At 39.4% G+C, this 17,489-nt stretch overlaps 1 protein-coding gene across 2 annotated transcripts in view; it reads left to right on the plus strand.

The window, feature by feature from the left end:
* Window positions 1–17,489, plus strand: part of KHK (ketohexokinase) — a 678,771-nt gene that overhangs the window by 412,571 nt on the left and 248,711 nt on the right. The window lies entirely within an intron of this gene.

Genomic DNA, 17,489 nt, shown 5'->3' on the forward strand with positions numbered 1-17,489 from the left:
AAAACACACACACACACACACAAGGCTCACTCTTATCTACACAGCATATTTTTGGGGAGTTTGTTGAAAATGAGAGCATCTGGCTAAAACCCACAAAAAACAGGGTGAATATGCAGGTTCCACACAGAAGTCACAGTAAAGAACTTTACCAGAGAACCAAGTGCTGTGAGATGGAAATGAGACCTGATCAACTGCTTCCTCATACATCCTGCCTAGGCTACCCAAAATACTAATTTATTGCCACAGTACTGCTTATTTAATGGACAAATAAATGTAATAGTAAATAACTACAAAAACAGAGATAGACACCAACTATCAGTGCAACATTTTCCAGTTCTGTGTAAGTACCAGAACATGTCTATATGATAACGTTTTTTTAATATATTTAATAGCAAATAACATATATTCATAATATTCCTGGTAAAAAACTCACATTTACTCTGGTTTCCATAGCCAGATAATTGTCAAATGGGGCCCCAGACAAGGTAATGTTTGAGCTGACACACATTCACACCACCCCCCATGGCTATTCCAGTGTTCCATTACTTAGCTGTTTCTCCCCATTTACCATAAACACTGTTCAAACCTCTCAGTATGCATACTATTTTATTCTTTACTTCTACAATGATTACAGATATTTAGATTTAAAACTTATTTTAAATTTTATAGCACAAGCACTGATAGACATTTGCTAAACAAAACAATACAGTCTCACACTGAAAACAGACTTAACATTAACCGTAAACTTCTCTGGCCTTGAAACTCACATTCTTTGAAACCGCATTGAAAGTCACATTCAAAGAAAATGCATTTGACCAGTGGCAAAAAAAGTTTACCTTTGGACTGTTTTCAAACCATAGGCCCATTGCACACATTTTTAGGACCATGCATACAGGCATGTGCTCTTTGAAATCACCTTACTGATTGTATTAAACTATATCCCTTGTATAATGCAGCACCACTTGTTGGACTGCATTTTATATGTGTAATTTTCAACATTTTTCCAGTAAGCAATGAAACAAAATGTTATACCCAGTGATGACAAAACTGCCTATTTCAGAACCTTTCAACTACAGAAGGCCACTTAAACTTCTGTCATTACAATCCACCAATATCATGTGCACAATCTTTGCAGAGGTAAAGGTCATCTGAATAATTCCACATTAAAGAAATCTGTAACTAATGAAGAGGGTGGTGCTAGCAAACAACTTTATATTTCAGTCTTTCATCTACAAATTCAGTGCTTGCTGCCCTCGAAAAATAAATTTCCTATGTTGCAAAAAATAAATAAATAAATAAATTGGTAAGCTGATAATATTGCAAAAGGGAATGGATGGCAAACTGACAACAGGTTCATAGTTATTTGGCATCGCATCCAAAGGAAAACACACTCAGGACTGCAGTACCCCTCCCCCCAATTACAACACATCAGCAATCCACCTACATGCTGTGGGAGTAGAACCTACAGCTTTCTTTATCAAAAACAAGTATGCTAACTGTTGTGCAACTAACATAGCTTTTAAATTTTAAGCACAACAGTTCTGACCATTTGCTAAACAAAGTAGTTGCACATTGAAAGCAGACTTCTCAAGAGCAGCAGTAAACTTATATACCCTTGAAGCTCACAATCCCTTGAAAATGCACTGAACCAAGTAAAACAACCCTCAACATATCCAGTTCCTCCATTTGTAAAATAATTCCACTCCTTGTTACAACTTAAAATGAGTAACTAAAAATAACTAACTCTTATCACCACAGACATCAAGGCTTGTGAAACAGCTGCATTGTGCAGGTGTCACAGCCAGAGCATGGTCAAATTAGCCCAAGGCAGGGTAATGAATCAGGCCACACTCACAGCCATTCTTTGTCCCATTACTTGGCTATTTCTCCCTGGTTACCATAAACACTGTTCAAACCTCTCTGTGTGAATATTGATTTCTGATTTACTTCTACAATGCTTAGATATATTTGGATTTCATTTAAAACTTTTATTTCAAATTTTATAGCACAAACACTGATAGACATTTGCTAAACAAAGCAATACAGTAACAATGAAAACAGACTTGGCATTAAAACGTCTTTGCCCTTGAAACTCACATTCAATTAAATGGCATTGAAACCCACATTCAAAGAAAACGCATCTGGCTAGTGGTGGATAAAGTTTATTTTTGGGCTGTTTTCAAATCATAGGCCCCTTGTACACATTTGTGTGTTCTTTAATTCACCTTCCTGATTGTATTAAATTATATTCCTTTTATAATACAGCACCATGTGATAGAACATGTTGAAAGCAATGAAAAAAATGTATGAATATACATTGAATGCATGATATATATATATATTGAATGCAAATACATGAATGGATACATAGGAAGTTTACACAATAACCTGGCAATGGATGGAGATATTCACCCAAACCCTGGCCCTGCCACCTTAGATAAGGTAACTTCAATTGCACCTAACCCAGTTGAATCACTATCTATTAATAAGTCCCCCAACTCCCTCTCCAACTAAATATTCATAGCATAAATAACAAAGTACACAATCTTCGTGCCCTCCTACAAGTCCAATCCCCTGATATTTTATGCCTAACTGAAACCTGGCTGAAACCATTAACCTCAGATAATGAAATTCTAACACCTGGGTATAATATACTTAGACTTGATTGCTCTACCAGGAAGGGGGGGTAGCTGTACTCTTCAAATCTAAAATTTACCTCAGACCCCATTCAAGCACCCCAGGTCAATAAGGCAGAAATAATTGCTACCAAGCTCCAAATTAACAAAAACAAATGCATGAATATAGTCTGCGTGTATATTCCACCAGGGTATAATACCAATACACTAGAAGGCATCCTCCAGTGGTTAGTTAGCAACTATCCACAGGAAACCATTGTGCTAGGAGATCTTAACATTGACTGGAACACTTGTTCCTCTCAATCTCCTACTACCCATGTAAACCTGTATGGATTCACACAGGTTATATCCACCCCCACCAGGATGGGAAACTTAACCAAAAAGATAGTATACTGGATTGGATACTAATCAATAGCCACCCCCAAATGTATTCATCGGAGGCCATCCCCGATGACCTCAGCAATCACTTTCTCACCTTTATCTGCAAGCACAAATCTAATTACTCCCATCAGCCATTCTACAGAACAATAAGAAATAGTAAAAGCTTCAGTCCTAGTAAGTTCCAGGACAAACTTAAGGCATGCAACTGGGCTTCTCTAAAGCACTTTTGCCCCTAGATGAAGCTGTCTCCCACTTTAACAATAAATTCCTCACCATCCTCGAATCTCATGCTCCCGCTCGTTCCACTAGGGTAAAAACAAAAGCTGCCCCATGGCTTTCTAAAGAAACTAAATCAAAAATCATAGTCAGAAACAAGGCATGGGCAACATAGCGTGCTACAAAAGACCCCCTAAATCAAACCAAATTTAGACAACTAAGAAATGAGACAAAGCGATCCATTCTGTTAGATAAAAAAAAAACTACTACCTTCATCTCCAACAAGGAAACCAAAATAACCCCCACAAATTCTGGGCAGGGATAAATAAATTACTGCACCCAGGTCAAACCACCACTCCACCTCCCTCAGCCTCTATTGATAAACTACCAGCGGATGTTGCTAACACCTTTAATAATTTCTTTACTGAAACTATCCAAGTCCTTGCTAGCCAATTACCCCTTAACTCCGCTAACCCACTGGATAGCACTCCCAGCCCTCCTTTAGCTTCTGACCAGTCTCTACATCTTTCATTAGTTAAAAATTAAAACCTACTACCCTAGCTGCGGACCTTCGCCCAGCTGAATATTTGCAAAAAGCTGCTGATACCATAGCGTACCCCGTTTCCATTCTAATTAATCAGTCCATATCAGAAGCCTCAGTCCCCTCTATCTGGAAAATATATCATGTCATACCCCTCCATAAAGGTGGAAAATCTACTGAATTATCCAATTATAGACCCATAGCCATCTTATCACCTCTGACAAAAATCATGGAAAAATGCATCCATAAACAACTTCTGTACTTTCTAACCCAAAATAACCTACTGTCTAACTCCCAGCATGGCTTCAGGCCATATCATAGTACCACCACAGCTCTCCTCTCCTTCTCTAATGCAATAATCTATAACAGGAACAACTTCAAGTTATCCTCAGCCATTTTCTTTGACCTCTCCAAGACTTTTGATATGGTCAACCACCATCTTCTCATCAACACCCTGGCAACAATGTCTCTAGGCAATCACTCTCTTCGATGGTTTGAATCCTACCTGCACAATAGACAACAATCTGTCTTATGGCAGAACAAACTCTCAAACCTCCTACCCAATACCCTAGGTGTCCCACAGGGGTCTATCTTGGGACCACTTCTGTTTTCCATTTTTATCAATGACCTCCACACAGTCATCCCTGAAGCCATCTGCATTCAATACACAGACGACTCAACGTTGATCTGCACTGGCACCTTGCAAACAGAGCTGCTATCAATAACTCAAAATACTTTTAACCTAGTAGATAATTGGCTTGCCGCTTGCTGTCTGATTCTAAATCCTAACAAAACAAAGCTCCTACATTTCACCCCCACCCAAAGATCCACTGCATTATCTCTCTCCATTAAGGCTAATAATGGTACCATAATCTCTCCACATGCCCATACAAAACTGCTAGGAGTTATTATTGATAATCTTAAGTTTGATGTGCACGTCAACAAAACAATCAAAACCATTAACAGAAAACTGGGCTTGCTATATAGGGTAAAGCCATTCCTTACCCCACATGCTAGGACTTCCATTGCCCACTCCCATCTACTCTCTACACTCTACTATGCTTCCCCTTTACTTGTTAACCTAATTAAAACTGATCTTAAACTCTCAAGCTGCTATAATAACATAGCTAGGTTTGCAACTGGTCTACCCTATAGAACACATCATTGTAAAAATCTAAATTATCTCGGATAGCTAGAGCTACCAAGGCAGATTCAGTATAATCTACTCATTGTGGCTCACAAAGCACTTAACCAACCAGAAAATACACCTGCCCTGAAAAATATCATCTATTCCCACTCCAACTCCAGATCACTCTGGTCATCTAATAGATTGGTAGTGCAAACCATCAAATCCAACAACTCAGCTGGTGACCCCCTGTTCGCCAACTCTGCTGGCAAAATTTGGAACTCACTTGCTAACATTACCCTAGATACCACCCTATCTCAATTTAAAATAGCTCTCAAGGAGTATTTTAAGTCGCAATAGATAAGTCCCTGCTCCAAGCTTGACTAAATCTTTATTCATACTGGTGTACTAATAATATGTCTGTAAATGGAATTCAAATATCTTTATTTGTTAAGCCAGATTAGAAGTTTGTTAGACTGTATAAATTTAACAGGACTGTAAAGTGTGTTATATCTGTATAATGTTATGATGACTCCTGTTCTATCTGTACATTGTGATGATTGCATATGTAACCACCTTTGGAGCTTTTCTCCCCGGGTCTCTGCCAAAAATGGACATGTATCCAGTCGGACTATCCTGGTCAACAAATGTAAAATAAAAAATACATAAAAAACAAAAATGAACCAATATTGACAAAACTGCTCAATTCAGAACATTTCAACCATAAAAGGCCACTGAAACTTCTATCATTACAATCCACTAATGTCAGTCAGTATGCACAATCTCTGCAGAAGTAAAAGTCATCTGAATAATTCCACATTAAAGATATTCTGTAACTAATGAAGAGATTGCTGCTAGCAAACAAATTTGTATTTCATGTTTCATCTACAAATTCAGTACCCACTGCTCTTGAAGAATAAATTGACTACATTACATTAAAAAATGTTAAGCTGGTAATATTGCAATAGGGAATGGATGGCAATCTGAAAACAGGTCCATAACTAGGCATTTCATCCAAAGGAGGACATACTGAGGACTGCAGCACCCCACCCCCCTTGATGCCCCACACAGTATCAGCAATCCATCTACATGCTTTGGGAGTAGAACCCATAGCCTTCTGCATCTACTAACAATTATTTTCAACTCTACAGCACAATAGTAATGTTGTTGTGTCTTTTGGCTTTTCCTGGTTAGGGGTCGCCACAGCGGAACTCCGGTCCGCTAATGATTGGCAGCAGATTTTTACGTGCCGAGTTGCCAGCTCTGACGCACAACCTTCAACAAAGGTACGCCCATTCATGCATGTCTCCACACAGAAGACGCTTTAGCTGAGAATCGAACAGGACAACGTCTTACTGTGAGGCGACAACGCTACCGCAGCACCACCACCGCAGTATACAGCACAATAGTAATAGCATTTGCTAATCCAAACAGTTACATATTGTAAACAGACTTAGCATGAGCAGTAGTAAACTTTTCCCTTGAAGCTCACAATTAATTGAAAAATGCACCTGAAACACATTTCCTTGAGAAGTGCTCCTGAAACTCAATTCTTTGAGAAATGCACCTGGCAGCTTGATGGTTGGGGTAAAGGATTCAAGCTTTTGTTTCCTGTAACTGAAGTACAGGGTTTGAGTGTAAGCAAGTTAACCATTTGCTATCCCTATTTAGGGCAATTTACACACACACACACACAACCTCTTAGCATAGTGCATCGGGACAAAGTCTGAACAATAGGGATACATTTTAAATATTGCTGTCATAAAACTTAGAAAGTTGCTAGAATAAAATGTCTTGTGTTACCATACATTTTCTGAAGAGCAAAGTCTGAAACTCAAATGCCTGTCATTATTTAGTGAATTCAGCCCTCACTGATTTGACACAAAATCCAAAAAATCACAAACTTTATGAGGAGCAGTCCAAAAATGTTGTTGTTGTTGTGTCTTTCGGCTTTTCCCGGTTAGGGGTCGCCACAGCGGAACTCCGGTCCGCTAATGATTGGCAGTAGATTTTTACGTGCCGAGTTGCCAGCTCTGACGCACAACCTTCAACTAAGGTATGCCCAGTCATGCAGGTCTCCACACAGAAGAAGCTTTAGCTGCGAATTGAACAGGACAACATCTTACTGTGAGGCGACAATGCTCCCGCAGCACCACCACGAGCAGGCCAAAAATATGAGGTGAAAATCTGGACCATACCTCTCAACCTCTTAGCACAAAAATCTGAAAAAAGCCTGACATAATGGGGGAACGGCAGATTTTAAATATTGCTCTGCTAAACGTAGAAAGTTGCTAGAAAAACAAGATTTGTCTTGGTATGCATTTTCCTGAAGGGTATGAAGTCTGAAACTCAAATGTATGTCATTTAATGACTTCAATCTTCAGATCATCCAAGTGATTTGACATAGAATCAGAAATTTTATGAGGAATAGATCAAAAATATGAAGCAAAAATCTGGACAGGTGAGAATGCAGTCTCTCTCTCTTATTCACACACAAACATATATATATATATATATATATATATATAAACTCACTCCTTACATGTCCATCTGTGTTGACTGTAGCACACACACTAGTTGTGTTCCACTATATGTGGAGCATTCTGTCATTCCATTCGTCAGCATAGCTCTCTTGTTCTTGTGCTTTATTGTCCTCAGTCCCTCCCATCCCTTACATTAGTAACTGCAAACATTGTAGTTTTCTTCTTCAGAATAAATATTGTTGACGCAAAACATGTTCTTCCATAGAGTTTATAAATGAATTTGATTAGTTTTGGAATCCCTCCAACTTTGACCCTTCTTTATCGTTATTTCTCTATTTTTCCCTAATTTTGAGCAAGAAAGCAAGGATTTCAGAACTTTATTCAGCAAGAAAGCAGTTTTAATTAGTAGCCATTACCGCAATCGCAAACCGTGAGTATTACGCGGTCACGTTAATTAACTTCTGACTTCTCTTCCTAGCATTAGTGGATGAATAAATCTTATTTTAATTTCCCCCCTTTAAGTCTTAAAATTACATAAAGCATGATTGGCAGAAGGAAACTACACAGGTCTGTACATCTAAACAAAGAAACTAGGAGATTAAATGACATGAATGTACTATGTTCGAGACTGCCTTTTCTCAGAATGCTTCATTTTTCTGACGTATTGCAATCGCAGAGTTGGTATTTATATGTTCAGTGGTGTGGGGGATTTGACAAAGATAAGTTTAAGGGAAAAGAATGATATTCCCTCTTTATTTTTGATGACTGCTGAAAATTTCAGTATGAAGCCAAGGAATGTTTTTCATTTTTTTTAATGATTTTTGGCTCCGTGAAGTACTTACAGTTGAGTGAAAAGCTAGGAGAAAACTTTCAGAAGCGGCTGGAGGAATTTCCCTCGTCAGTCCATGGATGGAGCACACACACACACATCTACTGAAGTAACTTGAGGAATGTCTCAGCTGAAATTGCTCTTGACTTCTTAGCAGGATTACTCTGGCTTCTGGAACATGATTGGACCGTGGGAATCAGCTGACCAGGAACTAAGCCTCTCAAGTTCAATTGTATTACAGGAGACACCCTTGCAAAGCATAAACAAAAATATAAACTGGCAAACGGCAAGGCTGAAGAGCAAAATGCATCTCCAAAATCTGTACAGTTGAGAGATTAATGGTAATAATGGGGCACTTTAGCACCGCTGGTAAATCTGCCATTGTTGAAATGGAAAAAATGTACACTCTTGAATATACATTTTCAGATTTCAACAAATAAACAGTACGTTTCTTTTCTTTTTTTTTTTTTCATGCCATGGATGTTCACTACTTTAAAAAGGGGGTGGCACGCGCCCCTGCGCCCAGGCCTAAATCCGCCACTGTATAGAGTCGCCTATTTCTAGTGTGTTAGCTATGTTATTTCGCATTAAGGACTGTGATTGTGCGGCACACTGATTTTGTGTTTTATGTGTTGTCTGGCTTGTGACGGGAGGTGCAGGTTTTTTGAGTGTCTGCTTTGGAGATCTCTGAGGCTTTTGCACGTTTTTATTTGGAGCCTCCGAGTATGATTTTGTGTATTTATGTGTATTGTTTGCCAGTGCTGGTTTAGTATGTCTGTTTGAGGCTGGAGGTGTGGTGCAAGTGTTAATCTCCTCATGACTGCCTGTTCCAGTCTTGGGTGGAGAAAGCTTAGCCTCCAGATTAGCTATATAATTGCATCTCTCGCATATGTTAATGTTTTGTGGTAGGAGGAGAGGGTTGTCTGTGTACATGAGGCAGTTGTAACATTGCCTCAGGATACCCAGGTTCACCAGCTGGACTGGAGAGTATACCTGAAATTGCCCTTTGGTCATGCCTGAATAGTAGGGTGAGCTGCTTAGTCGCTTGATTGGTGAAGAGTGAATAATGAGCCTTGCCCTACTGGGCAATCAAGTGTCGGGGTATATTAGTGCTTGCTATTAGGTCTGAGCAAGTGCTGGACTGTAGGATGCTTTTTAAGTGCTTAGGTTGAGAGTTAGACTACTTTCAAGGGAAAAACTGAAGAGGAGACTTGGTGGAGCCGGGAGTAATTTAGCCCTAGCTAACTGGCGATGCCCTGATGTGCAAAGACAGTTTTTACAGCAGGGAAATTAAAGAGAGAGAAATTTGCCCAAAATGGCCTATAAACTACTAAATTCTGGTCTGGAACCACTCTCCAGGGACAGATGGCTGCTCAAAGCTCCCTTTCTCACAGGTGAGCAGAGAAACCTCCTCCTATCCGAGTAAGGTATGGGCAACTCAGAAACTTATAACACAGCCCTGAATTCAGCACTAGCCTGAAAACTGGACTGTACTAGCTTAGAAAGGTGGGAAACAAGGAACATTTTTTTAAAGAGAAGGCAAAAACAGTAAAAATTACACTTAAAACAGCTTTAAACGACTACAAGCAATCAGAAAAGGCTTTTAAACAAATTACCCAATTAACCAGTAAAAAAAATCTTAAAACTGAGCCCAGTTCCTGTAGTCTTCAATCAGACAAGTTCCAACTGCACACTCTTGCCACTGTGGTGCAGGGGGACCTTCTCCAAAAAGAAAGCCTGGATTAGTGCTCAAGTTATACAAACAAAGCTAGATTCAGCAGGCCTGAATCTAGTTTATGCAACAGCAAACAAGGCACACCAATTTCAGTAAGAAACAGTTCAAATATGCAGGCACTATAAGCCTCTAACCAGAAATTCCCAGCTCAGAAGGACAGAGTTCGGCCTCTCCTCCCACAAGAGTGCAGACCACAAATCTTTTTAATGTAAAATGACAAACCAGAACTAATACACTTTTAGAACAACAGACATCTAGCCTTCAATCAGCAGTTCCCAACTTAGAAGGATGTAAGCTACCTGTCCTGCCACAACAGTGCAGACCACAAACCTTCTTAATGTAAAACAACTGGTCTAAAACCCAAGTGCTTAAACCAAAAAGCTTAGAATAATAGTTACACCAAGCAGTAATAAATGCAATTGAGTACTTTTACGATGATGCAAAAGCAAAATAAAGTAATAAAGTAGGAAGAAACACAAATATAGTGAAAGCAGATGAATAAAGTGCAATTTTTTTTTTGCGTGAGCAAATGAGATGGGCCCAGGAGTTGTATCCAAATGCAAGTTTACAAGAGGGGCGGACAGTTTCAGAGCCACCAAGATTAACACCACAACAAAAGCAGGAACTAGAACTAACTGCCACAACTTCTAGCTAGATAGTATTCAATGCAACACAAATAAATCAATTTAAATGCTGTATTGTTTGTGAAACGTGCAGATAAAGATTTACTTAAATTCACTTATACGTCCAGTTGATTGCAGGTAGGTCTTAGCCAGCCAAAGCTCAGAGTTTAAGCAGAAAATAATCCAAAATGTATCACTTATATAAGGCAGAAACCGAATATCAATGAAGTGAAACTACCCCCACTTATCACTGGCTATGCAGGAATTCTAACTAGCACTAAATTCTAACAAGCATTAACTAAAAAAAAAACAGAGCCACAACTTCCAGCTAGATAGTATTCAATGCAACACAAATAAATACATTTAAATGCTGTATTATTTTAAGTGCAGATAAAGATTTACTTAAATTCACTTATATGTCCAGTTGATTGCAGGTAGGTCTTAGCAGGCCAAAGCTTAGAGTTTAGGCCACAAGCCACTACATACCCTCATTTCTAACTTCTCTGCCAGTAAAGAGATATCCTAGGACCATTTAATTGTCTTAATTTCCGACTACCCTGTTTATACTCCTTAATAGTCTTCTCTCTCCTTTCCAGCCCTCACCGCAGCAATGTTTATATTTTAGTTTTCTTTACTACTACTACTACTCACTGTATTATTTGGTCACTTTAATGGGCTACTGTGTATGCTGTATGCTTATAATAATTGTTGTGTGCATAGAAATTGTATATTTTTGTCTTTATGAAACTCCTCAGGCTGACCCTGAAAGTGGTCCACTTGAATCTGGGTTCTACCATAGTTAAACATATGAATAAATAAATAAAACCATAGCAACATGAATACAAATTAAATTAGTATTCTTAGGTAAAATATTCCCTGCCAGTAGTAGTACTTAACTGTGCCCAGAATGCAAAAAGTGTACCGACTACAAGTCATACTATCGTATGCCAAAGAACACTGCTGTTTTACTCCAAGTTACGCAAACTAGTTTTGTATAACCACTCAAGCCTCCGTCTTGCCTACAAATTAAGTAACTCCAACTAATAGCATCCACTTAGAAAACTCTAACAAAGATCTGCCTCCTCTTCCCTCTGAACTGCAGTGGAAGAGGCTCTTTTTTTCACAGGGCAAAAATTAATTTAACTGTTGGATAAATAATTTTGGAAAATGCTTTTTCTGCTCCCTGAAATTATCTACCACTAGAAATAAGCCCAAACATTTGCCCTCGTTCAGAGAAAACGTAAGACTTCACCTGAAGGAGAAATGTCAGAATAGTGAAGTATTCCAACTCCGTCCCAAGCTCACTTTTGCAGGAAGAATGCCAAATTCTGCTCAGTAATAATAAACCTTGCTTTGTACACCTCTAAACAAACATTTCCCTCACAATACTATGATCAGTTTTTACATAATTGTTAATGAATGCTTTATTCATGTAACATTAAAACTGGAGTATATGCCCATTAGTGTTAGAAGTAATAAAAAGTGTGTAAGACTTCGTGAAAAGTAAAACTAAACTGAAGTATTAATGCTTCTTAGCATTAGAAATTATGGAAATTGTAAGACATTGTCTGTTTAAAATTTTGGAATATTAAAGTGAAAGAATATTATTATACTTTTGTGTGTCTGTATTAATATTAGCAGTTTTTATATTTTCAACCTATTTTAATGTCAGTAATTGTCATTGAAGTGCGTGTAATGATGTGATTATATCCAAAAGTGTCAGTGATAAAATGCTTAACAAGCTTGTTAAACACCCCAGCTACTGTTAAGATCAAGTTTTGGAATATGGATTAACATTGGACAGTGTCACCAGCAGAAGGTAAACCATCACTGAAAGCTGTTAGATACTTTGTCCTGCCCCACTTATAAACAGATGTGGTGTAATGAAGTGTCTAGCAGCTTTTGAATCTGTTCTGTCTTTAGAGAGGAACTTTGTTTCTGTCTGATGAATGTTTTGATAGCATCAAGTATTTTGCCTGTTTTCAAAAACTTTGAAAGCAGGTAAAATGCTTCATGCTTCTACACTTTTTTTTCGTAACTGGTTATACATGGAGCAGATAAAGCTACAAAGAATTATAAGTGGGACTTAAGGGTTATGATTGTTATTGTATGTTCCTGACCTGAATGCCAAGATTCACCTTACAAATGTCACTCGAGGCGAGTTTCTTGACATCCATATCTCAAAGACATATGTTGGTTAAGATGAGAGTACTGATCGTAATACTCCCTGCTGTGTAACTACCTCTGGCTTGCATCATTGTGGCTGAAAGGGGTCTATAGAACATCCTGCTTATGTAGTCAACAAATGTAAATAAATACAAGTAGCTCTTTCTGGTGTGCATTACCACATGATATTATAAAAATGCATAATCATGTACCAGTGAATATGTCTTGAAGGATGCAGAGATGTCCATTTTAAATGTTTTTAGAAATTCCTAAAACTACTGCAGCAACCAGCAGTTGTCCTACATAATAACCTCACAGCAACAATTCAGGAACTAGCTACTTGTTTCCTAGCTTTTTAAAGCAAGATTTAAGTATGTACTCCTTGCAACCATTGTTTGTTGCTACTTAACACAGGTATTGGGCTGTCAAAAAGTCGCTGACTTAATGACAAGTCATTGGTATTGCGCTGTACATAACTTCTAGAGCAGACATTCTTTTTTCTTTCTTTTTCTGGCTGCTAGCTGCTCTGCATGTGAGATTGAAGTACAACATAGTCTGGAAATTTGCCCTTTCCCCGCTGTTGTGCAGCTTTGGAGTTGGGGTGTACAGGTATATAGTGAGAAGATAGAGACAAGGAGGAAAGCAACGTCTGATAGAGGCAGAAGGACTAACTTACAAGTTAGTGACACGGCCATAGGACAAGCAGGTACATTGGAATCATTTAGCAGCCAGATTTTAAGTTCTCCTTTGAATGAGGAGTAGTATGTACCTTCTTTTAGGTGTGTTGGGAGAGATTGTCAAGGTACGACTGCAGTGGAAGAGAAGGCATGTTTATGGCAATAAGGGTAGTTCCTCATGTTGTTTAGTGTAGGAGCTATTTGTGAATAGTGCCTTAGTTTTTATGAACTTTGTCTGACAGAGGAGAGAACATTTCTAGTACCAGGTAAGTAGACACACCAGCACACACACACACGTACATACGGATCTACTTCATGTAGTCGACATACCATTATGTTGACTTTCACATGATCTAGACTACATTATTGAAAGGTTAAAATAATGAACTCCTGGAACATTGTATTTTCCCTCCAGGAAATTAAACACTTGCCACCAACAAAATAGAAACATAAGCAAATTAAACCTCTGCCCTCCTAACTAAATATACCAACTGTGAGATCGCACTACAGGGGAGAAAAGGGCAAAGTTCACCATGGTGGCCAAGTGGTTAGTTTCCTGGAGGGAAAATACGTATGCAGGTGAAGCTACAGAGTGCTCCTCTAACTCTGGTGGGGGTCATGGCAGAGAATGGGACATTTGATTGAGTGGATAGATCTTGGGAGGGTGTACTTATCCTTGTACCTGAAGTAGGGACTCTTCCAAAAGCAACACCTCATACTTTATCTTAACTTTCAAATGATGTTGACATGTAGGGGAGCGGGGACTTCAAGCTAGTGTTTGCCTCCATGAGCAGCAGTGGTGGCTTCCAGGCTTGCTCACCTCCTTCAGTAGCACTGTTACCACCAGGTGAAGCTTATCCCCAGGTAAACCACTGAATTGGTGCCCCCCGGAACAGCATGAGATGGAGCATAAGGAAACCAACCTAGCAGAAACGTGCAACCTCAACTGAGCAAAAAGTAAAAATCTGCTGAAAAAAGTATCTCACTATATCACTCCTTTATTCTAGCACTTCCATCATGGTCCATTTTAAACCTCCCCAGTGTTGCCATATGCATTACCTCTCACGATTTTATTGTATGATATTACACCTCTGCCTTGTGTGTTCCACATGGAAATACAATAACTTGTATCTTCTCTCATAATGTAGTCCCTCCATTTCCTTCTTGTCTCGCTTCTCAGGATATCCAACAGTAAAAGTAATCTGTGTTTTATTTTTGTTAAGTGTTCAGAGCTATACAAGCCTAATGATGCTGCTCAATGCCAGAAGTCTCAATCTCAAGATGCACGCACTCGAGGCCCTTCTCAATATAAGGGAGACATGTCTGTGTGTGACTGACAACCTGGTTCAAGGCTAAGGCTCCTGCACCCAGCACTAACAGGTTTCACACACATCTCATATCGTTCATTTAATCCAGACCAACACAAAGAAGAGGGGTGTCCAGTCCATATTCATAACACACACACACCTTGGTGTTGTTGCGATGCACGATGACCATCCAGGTGCAATTAGGCAATTAAGGCAGACTGCTCTGCAATTTGTAGCATGTTACCAATACCTACAGGCAAACCTCTCAAACTCACATGGCCTTCCTGAAAAGCCTGGAAAACATTGGAGGGGATAAATAACACCATCATACTATACTAACTACCTAATACTACTAAATAGAATATAGAGACACTACTACTCCCAACACTAGATTCCTAACCCAAAGATGGGGTTCACTAAACTCAAACTGGCTTGCAAAAAAAAAACCATCCCAAGAGGAGAGGAGAAAAGAACATACTTGATCTCATCATCCATCAACATGGGATCAAAATGTATACACTCCCATACCCCTCACTGGTGAGATCAGATCCTTAGGTCCTCCTCTCCCCTGGTAAAAAAATCCCCAAAAGCAAAAAAAAAAAAGTGAAAAGTGAAAACTTCTCAAAAGCACACTTCTAAAAACTAAACTGGTCTCCCTTCCTTTAAGGGCCCTGAGCCACTGGTACAACATACTCAAACCACTGAATCACTTACACATGCCTTCTACCAGCACCTACACAGGCTGCAACAAACAGGCAATCCCAAACAAAACTAAGACTCTCTGTACCAAAGGTGGACCCCAGTCATAAACAAGCTCTACATAAACAAGCAAGACAACAAACAAGAAGAGCTAGAACAAGATAAAGGTAGGCTCAAGATTGATCATTATACCTAAAAAAAAAAGAAGAGCTCTAAAAAAAAATTCATAAAATCAAAAAAGGGCAAAAAAATCTAAAAAATAGATAAAAAAGACTCTAAGGACTATATTGTTAAGGCCTTCTTTAGGAATAGAAGAAATGCCAGAATAATTTTGATATGTAATTACTGAGAAGTACTGAACCTGAAATAACTTCTGAATATACACACATTGCTTCAGGGTTCAGTGCAAACTTCTCCCCAAAGGATCTAGAAAAAGAGGATTAGATATCTATTCCAGAAACATGCAGCCCCCCCTCTCTCACCTTGGGTGAGAAACTGCCTCACACTAAGGCAAAAACAGTCCCCATGCCTGTGCTGGTGGTGTCCCCTGAGAATTAAACCCACAGTTAGGACATTAAACCCAATCTTAGCCTCACTGTTGGATAAATCTCCCACCAAGGTGGCGCACGCCACTGTGGTCCCACTTCATAAGGGACTGTGGTCCACACTTCATAAGCGGAAATTACCCCCCCATCCCTTGAACAAATATCCCCCAAATGCATGGAAATGGATGGATGAAAGCTGGAGAGAAGGACATGGAACTCTTTGGACAACTTTTGGACATAGGAACTTGCACTTTGATTTTGAAGATCCTGCCTCTTAAACTTGGTTGACTTTTTTCGACCAAGGCCAAGACTGAGGGTTTGAGAAAGGCAGCCCATACAGCCTACCTGGAAAGGCAGTCCATGCAGCCTACCTACCCTGGGTCAAAAATCATCAAAAAAACTCTAGTCAGGTATCATCAAAAACTCATCAGCCAAGATGGGTTGCAAACTATCTAAGTGACAGAACCCACAGGGAGCCATGTGTCCAGACACAGGGTCACTCAGAGGTGCAAGTGGTGGTGTCCAGTGGGTCCCACAGAGGGTGGTGTCTTGTTCAGCATCTACTTTTCAATACAAACAAGCAAAGCAGGGACAAAGATTGGGTTTAAAGTTTGACTGGGTTATGGAACTAAACACATCTGACTGACTACAACAGATATCATCCCTAACACAACAGGGGCCACAGATATCCAGCCACTAGCCCCAGAGCCAAGCCCTGAACTGGTGCCAGAGCCATGGCCTGACCCAAGGAAAAAAAGGTTACCCTCATACCCTTTAAGAAAAACCACTGAGTCCCTATCTACCATATAGGTGGCAATCCACTGGATAGACAGTGCATGACAATCTGACACTCATGTTGCTTAGAAAAGTCTAGTTAGGCCATCCAAATCATGAAGTTAGAAACCCTCAGAATCACTTCATCATGAACCCCATGGGTATTGTACTCTAGATCAATAGAGGATATGAGCCTCCTGCTCATCATTTATCCCTCTATTGTCAACAGACTGTAACAAAGAAGACAAAAACCAGAGCACTCACCAAGATAAAGGGACCCCAAAAAAGAACATGCCAAACTGAAAGACTGAAAGAACTCATTAAATCTTCTGGAAACAGAAGAAACAGAGAACTCCACTTCTGACCTATAATATAAGTCATAACCTGCCAGAGATGTGTATGCTGCTTCACAAAAAAAAAAAATCCCCCTCAGAACCCTGATATGAGGAGACTTAAGCCTTGACAGACGTATAAATAGAAAGGCCTGGAGGGACAGATTCATCACAAGCTAGAGATTATGCTGTGAGCTGGAGACCCGGTACATGTGAGAGAGAGCACCTGTGGCTGTTACATCAAGAGGAATCTTGAATGGGAGACGGAGATCCCGAATGCCCCATCAGGAATAACTTCAGTGTGACTTTGAGGAGGAGATAGAAAATGAGGCTTGATTTTTTAAACAGGAAACATTTTTATTGAATTATCAGTTATGACATCGACAATCGTATATTAATAAGTGAAAACAAACCATATT

This window comes from Protopterus annectens, chromosome 2.part1 (assembly GCF_019279795.1).
Source record: "Protopterus annectens isolate FY-2018-M chromosome 2.part1, PAN1.0, whole genome shotgun sequence".
In the NCBI taxonomy this organism is placed as follows: Eukaryota; Metazoa; Chordata; order Ceratodontiformes; family Protopteridae; genus Protopterus; species Protopterus annectens.